Source organism: Hylobates moloch, unplaced genomic scaffold (assembly GCF_009828535.3).
Source record: "Hylobates moloch isolate HMO894 unplaced genomic scaffold, HMol_V3 SCAFFOLD_39, whole genome shotgun sequence".
Taxonomy (NCBI): Eukaryota; Metazoa; Chordata; class Mammalia; order Primates; family Hylobatidae; genus Hylobates; species Hylobates moloch.
Genome location: NW_026652314.1, coordinates 1,642,031 through 1,650,856, shown reverse-complemented (window position 1 = coordinate 1,650,856; position 8,826 = coordinate 1,642,031). Strand labels below are relative to the sequence as shown.

Sequence of the window (8,826 nt, the reverse complement as noted above, 5' to 3'; positions counted from 1 at the left end):
TCTCTATATGCTCTGTTTACAGATCTGATACTCACATATCACCCTTTGCAACACTTCTAACAAATGGAATGCCCTGAAAGTGACAAGATGTGGCTCTCTGTGTGGAACACTTACTCTGGGGAAAGCCAGCTGCCTTATGAGGTGACTCAGGTACCCTTACAGAGAGGGCTTTATGGTGAGGGGCTAAGGCTTCCAGCCAGCAGCTATGTGAGGGCACCATCTTGGAAGCAGATCTTTCGGCCTCAGTCCAGCCTTCAGATGACTCTGCAACTCCAGCCATCAGCTTGAGTGGCCCTGAGCAAGAACCAACCAGCTTAAATGGCTCCCAAGTTCCTGACCTATAGAAACAAAGATAAGAAGGTTTGTTTCAAGCCTGTAAGTTTCAAGGCTTACATAGCAATATATAACTGATAAACCGTATAATAATAGTAAAAAACTACAAACATGTATTGAGTTTACTGAAATATAATCTCCTGGTAGAAAGGAATCATGTCTATTTATCTTGCCATTGGCACCTCAGGGCTTGGCACAAAGCCAGTGCTTAATACATATGTAGTGATTCAGTAAGAGTGTAAGACCTTAGTCACATGGCTGATATATTATGTACTTTACACATATTTCCTAATTTAATTCTCCCAGCTACTCTATGAAATGTATTTATTATCCTTATTTACAATCTGAGGCTTCGCAAGATTATATAACTAGATTCCTGAATCTCTGACTCCAGACGCACGGACAGGGTCTAATCATGCTGATGTATGTTTTTGCACTTGCTGTGCAATCAGCTGGAGACACGGTCTCCCTGCAGCTCTTGAGACTTAGAACTCTGACCATGGAACCAAAATGTGTCAACACTCCTGTGGAGACTGTAGCCAGCTTATGCTTCTGCAGGAAAGCAGAAGGAGCTCAGCTAGTTAGGATGGGAAGATACATGTCAGCTTCTAGAGGGGGAAGGATGGGCAGGACCTGCACAAGGTAAATAGAAACAAGCTAGTGTCCCTCTCAGCAGATCCTCCCTCCCTCTAGGTGGCTTCACACAAGTCTCATCTCTGCCATTGGCAGCAACCTTTTAGACTGGTTCAAAACCACAGAAACAAAGTGCCCAGGTCTGTGCAGGTTTCACAAGACATCACCTGGATTCTCCAAACACAGCACACTCTGGGGATTAAGTTCTTGGATCCAAGACCCCGGATCACATTCCTGACCCCTCACTAAGCCCTGAGGGAAAAATCTTGAGTTGTTGAAAATGAGGTTAAAAGAGATTAACCTACCAAATCCAATGAACAATCAACACATAGTGAACACTAACCACACTTTTGCGTAACTAAATATGTTGTTTGTTGGTGGTAAACTGGTTTATCGTTTTAAAACATAAAAATCTGGAGTATCGATATAATTTATTAAGAGCATGAAGGTTTCCTTTTGTGCTGTTTCAGGGCTTTTAGCTTCATTTCATAAAATACTGTGGCTCTAGGATGAGATAAAATTAAACTTGGAAATAAACTTACCAGTATTTGCCCTTACGATTCTATCTAGTCCTACACTGAGAATGGCTAATTTTTTCTGAAGATTAAATTTTAAATAGCATTTCAGAAGCCAGTGTGCCCCATGAGAGAATCTCAAGGTAATGTATCTTAATTTCCCCCAATAAACAGCTTATTTTTCTGGTGGAAAGAGTGGAAAATGGGAAACACATTTCAAATTTTTTGTAGTTTTAAATGATTATGAATACATAATACTTGTACATATTTATTTTTATGTCAAAATGGTTTTAGAAGAATAATGACTCAGAAAGAAGCTCATATAAATCCAGGGAAAAGGCAGATTACTAAAAAGTATGTATATTATGATGCTCTCACACTAAATATATAGAGAGACATATTTATGTTTACATACAGAAAAGACTAGGATAAACCCTAAATATTAGCTTTGCCCTCCATTTACCCTCCTTCTGTTTCTTTCTTCCAGTGCCTATAAGTGCCTATTGTGTATCAGGCACCGTCCTAGGCTTCAGGTCCCAGAGATAAGGCTCAGGTTTGCTCTCAAGTAGCTCACAGTTCAGTGAGAAAGTCAGCAAAGTCAATAAATGCTTGGAAAAAAACAGACTTATAAAAGGCAGTGATATGCTTAGGATCTGTGTCCCCACCTAAATCTCATGTTCATTTGTAATCCTCAGTGTTAGAGATGGGGCCTGATAGGAGGTGATTGGATCATGGCGGTGGATCCTTCATGAATGGTTTATCACCATCCCCTCAGTGCTGTTCTCATGATGGTGAGTGAGTTCTCACAAGAGCTGGTTGTTTAAAAGTGTGTAGCACCTCCCACCCACCTTGCTCCTGCTCTGGCCATAATGTGCCTGGTTCCCCTTCACCTTCTGCCATGATTGTAAGTTCCCTGAGGCCTCCCCTGAAGCTGATGCTGCCATGCTTCCTGTACAGCCTGCAGAACCGTGAGCCAATTAAACCTCTTTTCTTTATAAATTACCCCATCTCAGGCATTTCTTTATAGCAGTGAAAGAACAGATTAATACATGCAGTATAGCATACTGGTTCTTAGAAGCTGCTTTTGTGATCAGCAGATAGACCTGAGGACAAACCATAGTTTTATACTTCCTAGCTTAAGCAAATTATCTCATTTCTCTAAGCTTCAATGCTCTTGTTTGCAAGTAAGGATAAAAATAGCTACCCCACAGATAACTGTAAGGGATAAAAGGAATCATATGAACACGAAGCACTCAGCATGAGAGTTGCCCATAGTAAGCACTCAATAAACGGCCCCCATTGACTTTATCACAGAGGGCATAGTGGAAGCCTAGAGGAGGCTAAAAGGCTCATAAAGATCAAAATCCCTGAGCTGATCATCATTACCTAAATAGGTAATGATAAATCACAAACACAGAGTTTGTGTTCTTTACAGACCAATCACTGGGCAAAACCTGCCACTGTTATCTTACAAAAATTTCCAGAATCTACATCACCAAACGCATGTCTAAAAAGATCATTCATTTTTTTCCCCAAAGCTTTTAGCTTCACTCATGTTTGTTGCCCCTTCCAAAGGGTCCCAGGGCAGCCCCCAACAGACAGCAAAGTCAAAAACAGCTCAAAGGCATCCACCAGAGGCCCCAGAAGGCTGACTTCTCACATTTCTTCATTTTTTCTTTCTGCTGCTTTTTCTAGCCATTTCACTGGAAAATGTAATTCCTACCATAATTAAGAGTTCTTAATCTTACTTTCTTGAGAGGTAGCATGGTGTGAGAGAGAAAGCCCAGCCTTCAGAGTCAGCCAGTCCTGAGTCTGAACCCCATGGCTCAGAGCCCAGAAACCTTGAGCAAATAACGCATGCCTGTCTCTGTCCTAGTGTTTTTGCATAACAGTGAAAATAACTATCTTGTGGAATTGGTGTGGACATGAAAGGAAGGTGACTTATGGAAGGTCACTCACTGAGTAACCAAAACTTGGCACATGCTCAATAAATGTTGGTTTTCTTTTTCTGTCAATAAAAATGATGTGTTGACTGTATTTACACACACATCTTATAACTGTCACTTAATGCCAATATGCCCTCATTCTCTCATTGTGTGTATTCAAATGCAGAGTAAATAAGCCTTTCAGATGCTTTTAAAGTTGAAACCCAACTGAATTGATTACATTTTGAGGGGAGGCTTTGCATCTATCATTCATTTTTAGCATAATCAGACAATACTGACAAGAGGAGAACTGAAAACAACATTGCTCAAATTGGTTGAGCTCCATTAATTACCATTACCCAAAAGTCTGAGTGAAAATTCAGCTCAGCTAAATGGCACTATTCTCATTAGAAATCATATTAAAATTTTGCAACTGAAGGGTTAATATACTCCAAGGTACCTTTTTTGAATAGGCCAGGTTTTGTCAATTTGCCTCTGCAATTTCTAAAGTATCTTTATCCTTATATCCATCTTCTCTGTAGCCTCCCAAAATAAAGAGTTAAATCTCTGTCTTCAATAACCACAAAACCTTCTAACTATTCACCCCTGGATTCTGTCTCCTCACTACTATCTATCTGAAACACAGAAGCCAGAGTAACACTTCCATTTTTATATCAGCATCTGGTAAATAGCCACTGACCAGTCTCCCCAGTGATACCCTGTCAGTCTCCCCATTGATACCCTGTCAGTCTAGCTGCTCCACCATCCTTCCTCTCTCCAGACTTCAAGTTCAAGGAGCTTAATGCGTCAGGGCAACTTGCCCTCCACCAACTCTAGTTAATTCACGTCCAAGTTGGCTGTCCCTATATGCTTATAAGCTTTGGATACTGCCTATGATCCACCAAATAAAGTCGAGATCCCTTGGTATGGTATCAAGGATTCTCATAATGGGATACATTTTCAACCTTATTTACAAATAATACGAATGATATCCTAAACTAGGATATCTCAACACTTAATATGCGCACGAATGATTTGAGGATCTTGCTTAAACTTTAGGTTCTGATTTAGTCAGGTCAGAGTGAGGGCCTGAGATCCTGCATTCCTGACGAGGGGATGTGGATGCTGCTGTTCCACAGACCACAACTGGAATGCCCTCTGGTCTTAGTTAATTGGTTGATACCTCAAAGTCAAGCTCAAATGCACCTCCTCACTAAAATTTTCTCTGATTTTCTAAAGTAAATATGAACGACTTCTCCCTGGAATTCTTGTATGTTTGATTGGGAAATCAATCACCAAACAGGCCCAGCTGGCAGAGTTTTCATATACATTTCCATTTTAGGACAAGTTTTATTGTTTCCCTCTAAGTTGACCCAAGCATACCTTTAAATGATCTGCACATTCATGATTAATTCTGCACAGTAATTAAAGTACTACAGGAAGCTCCCATTCATTCAGGGTAAAATAACCAGAAAAATGTGAACAACCTAAATGGTGCAGAATTGCATGATAATAATTTATGTTCATAGTAATAACCCAGAGGCATAGGGAGCCTAAAATAACTTCTGAATCATCAAAGAAAGATTAAAATTATATTCGGCATATTTTTGTATTAAGTGAAATTGTGTTCTAATTCTCTGAAAACTGACATATGGGGTATGTGTGTGTGTGTGTCTGTGTGTGTGTGTGTGTGTGTATGGTGTGTTCTGATTCCTTGAAAACATATAAGAAATGTGTAATTGTCATTGTCAGTTACATGTAATATTTATCACCCTTAGCACCAACTCTGTGCCTGCCATTCCCCTATCACACATCCACACACACTCACATGCACACCCACCCACACGATTTCTCAGAAAATAAAATAGGAAGGCTCAGATTCTACTATGCTTCCAAATTCCCAAAATAAACTCCTTGGAGCCCTCTTTTTTTTCCCTAAAATTGAAGACCCTGTAATTATCTGGACTAAGCCTAGATGCAGGCTATTTCTCCATTGTTATATATTCTCATAATGAATGCATATTGTTTTTCATTCCACAGGGATTTGCAATGGGCAACATGCATTCCCATACTAAAATCTAAAAAATGAATTAAATATGCAAAAGAGAAAAACAACAGCCAAATACAAATGAAGCCAGGAAGAGCAGTTGCCTGGACATGGGTTTTGTAAGGTGTTGCCTCATTCTTGGCCTGGAGCCGGGATGTCAGTATGCTTAGGTCTGACTTCCTGCCTCCACTTCCTCTTTCCTTTCTCTTTCCCACAACCTGCCAGGTAGTTGGGTAGGTTTTACCCCGTTCTTCCACTCTGGGACTTGTGTATACACATATCCTCCTTTTTCCAGAGGTGATGTATGCCTCCTGTCCTCCCTGGGAATATATTGGAATTCTTGCTTCATTTACTAGGAGAATAAATCACACATTTGTTTAATATTTTCTTAAAACATGACAATCAATGCATTATTTCCCTAATAAACTATTGTTCCCTCCCCCTACCCACCACTTCCACTCCAATGACACTTTCTTTCATCCAGAAGTCTACCTCCTTCCAAGGAAGTGGGACGTAGGTTTCATTCTGCACGTGTGTGTTTACCTTCCAGGCCCCCAGACTTTGGCCAAGTGAGCTTCATTATTGGCTGAAAATCTCACTTCCTATCAGTGGGGAATCCTTCTCATCCTCTTGGCTTCCTTAACTCTGGCATCATTCACAGTGGAGTCTAGCCATACAATCAGGAAAGCTTTCCCCCAGTGGGGGTGAGCCTAGAGTGAGCCCTGCAATTGCCAATGGGCCCCAAAGCAGCAGGAGGTAAGGACTAGCTCTTTAGCTGACACCCATGCCATGTCCTGTTTGTTCCTCCAGAGCCTGGCTCAAGAAAAAACAGATGATGGCCAAGCACAGGCTTCCCTGGGGCTCTCATGGCTCCCCCAGTTACTTTGGGGGAGGCTTTTCTCGGACATTTAATAGTCTGTATGCGCATGCAGCTATATTTTGCATGGTTGACCCAGCAAAAATTAGAGTGGAGTCTGGGTCAAAACCCTGAGAGAGAGAATAGGCAGGCACAGTTGCAGGACTCAGGACTGTCAATGGAAGGAGGAAGGGGAGGGCCATAAGCCTTTATCTTTGAGGCCCCTTCATGGATACTTAGTCTTTGAAAGAAGAGATTCCCTTCCTAAAGAAGGAAACTAAACTCTACAGAATAAATGTAGGTCAACAGGAGAGACACTGGGACAAAGGTGGAGTGGCTGTGCTGCAGAGGGGAAGACTGGGAGTCATTGCCAGGCTAGAAGGAAGACCCAAGTGAGTCTTGAGTGACAGGGCCACTGGGGGGCGGGTTGTCCACAGGCTGGGGCCACTGCCAGTGGAATGCCCAGGGTGTCTTGGTCAGTAGGAGAAGGAGTGTCTGTATCTTAGTTCTCAAAGAATGAGGGAAGGAACTTCTTTCATAAGGATCAGGAGACTAAGTGGAAGTTGAGCAGGCCTGGGCTGTCGCTTAGCAATGGTCACCCACTGCAGCCATCAGTCTACCAGCCATGGAGCATTCAGTACAAGAGGCTATACTGGCCTCCCTCCCACAGCTGACCCATTGCCTGTGGACAACCCCATGTTGTGGCCCTAGACACTTTATAGTAGACTAACAGAGCCTTGACCTTTTGTAAGTGGAAGGGAAACTTTACACCCTGACCGAATTAGGACTGGGCAGAATGGATTGGAAATTTCCTCGAGCCAGGACAGCAACTGTACAACATCCTGCCTCTGCTACACAAGCTCTCTCTTGCATTCTCCTTGCTTTACATTCTGTCTTCAGCTCCTAAGAGTCCTTTGGTTTCTGATTGCCCATAAATTGTCTCCTGCTTGACTCAAAGCTTCAGGGTTTATGGTGGCCTGTTTCTTATAAATCTACCTTGCTTCTTACACACAATTTACCTTGACCTCCGCTATTTGTCTCTGTCTTGATTCGAAGCGTTGGACTTCCTCTTATCCATGACAAATACCTGGTTCTTTCAATCATGTTTTATTTTCCTCAGGCTCACTTTCTTACTCTTTATTTACATTGACTTCCATTTACATCCATTACGTAAAAATATTTAAAACCATCATGAAAAGTGCAGTCTTCACGTAGTGAAATGTTACTAAAGATGAAGACAGAGTCATATCAGGATTTCATACATGACCAAGTTCTTAGCACTACGTCAACTCTCTTATTATCGTGAGAGGCTATGTGATAACTATGATGATGCATACTCCACAGTAGTGGGCCTCATTATTTTTTTTTTTATACAATCAAGGCACAATGTATTAGAATGGGAAGAGACCCTGGAGATAATAAGACACAACCCTTCCATTTTACAGAGGGGTAAATTGTGGCCCAGAAAAATTAAAAGCTTTGCCCCATATCATAGGGTTAATCAGTAAGGATGCTAAGGTCAAAACCTGGGTCTCGAATTTTCTGGTTTAATACTCTTTCCACTATGTCAAAAGGTGATTCGACATACATAAGTGAGTAGAATTGGATTTTTTTTAAAAAGTCAAAGTTTCAACAAGTGAAGCTCAAGGGGAATTTGTTTCGCTCATTCATTCTGTTCCTATTTATTGAATGTCCACTATATGCAGGCACTGTACTGGGCAAAGGAGATGAAGTTGTGAGGAAGCAGATGCCAATCCTACGAACCTTAAGCATTAAGCAAATATCCTTGCAAATCAATTACCCCATATCTCGCTGATATTCAAATGCAACTACTTTTTAAACATCAAATTTGAGACACGTTGTACCATCAATATGTCTTATGATGCAGTTGGCCTGGAAGGGAGTCAAGTTCTTCTGGATTGTATACGAATTTGCTTCTTTCACCCAGGTCACTTTCAACATGGGATTCCTTTTAAACTATACTCTCCATTTGAGGTTTTCTGGACCACACTTTTTATTGGACTTTAGACCACAAACCTGCAAGATGATCACCTCCTGATTCTCTCCTGAAAAGGAGAGACTTTTCTTTCTCCTTCCATCTGGGGCTAAGGTTGAAACTGGCAAGTTTCCTTGCTGTCCCTTTCTACATGCTGGGTTCATTTCTCGTGTGCCCTTACTTCCGTAGGCCAGCTTTGTGTGGAAAGTCTCATGCTAAATTCTTCACCTTGAGCTTCTTTTCATGAACTTTCTCAGAAGTATGCACAATAATGGTGCATTTTACAATTAGTGGCATCTTAGGTTCTATAAAATATAATAATTATAAATTGTGAAAAAACAGTGCAAAATGGTACAAGGTAATATAATAGGTGACCTAATTTAGATCAAAGGCCTCTATGAATAAGTGACAGGTAAACTGAGTCCTAAAGACTGAGACAAGTGGCCCAGGAGCTAAGCATCTCAGACAGGGAGAACAGTTTGTGCAAAACTCACTTAGATAAAAAAAAAAAAAAAAAAAAA

At 41.2% G+C, this 8,826-nt stretch overlaps 1 long non-coding RNA gene across 1 annotated transcript in view; it reads right to left on the bottom strand.

The window, feature by feature from the left end:
• Positions 1–322: 322 nt before the first annotated feature.
• The window catches only part of LOC131382527 (uncharacterized), a 32,539-nt gene continuing 24,035 nt past the window's right edge, over positions 323–8,826 (bottom strand). The window contains exons 3-4 of the long non-coding RNA XR_009212073.1: positions 8,347–8,610; positions 323–338 (exon numbers count right to left, since the gene is read on the bottom strand). This is a non-coding gene — a long non-coding RNA (uncharacterized LOC131382527). The remainder of the gene's footprint in view (positions 339–8,346; positions 8,611–8,826) is intronic.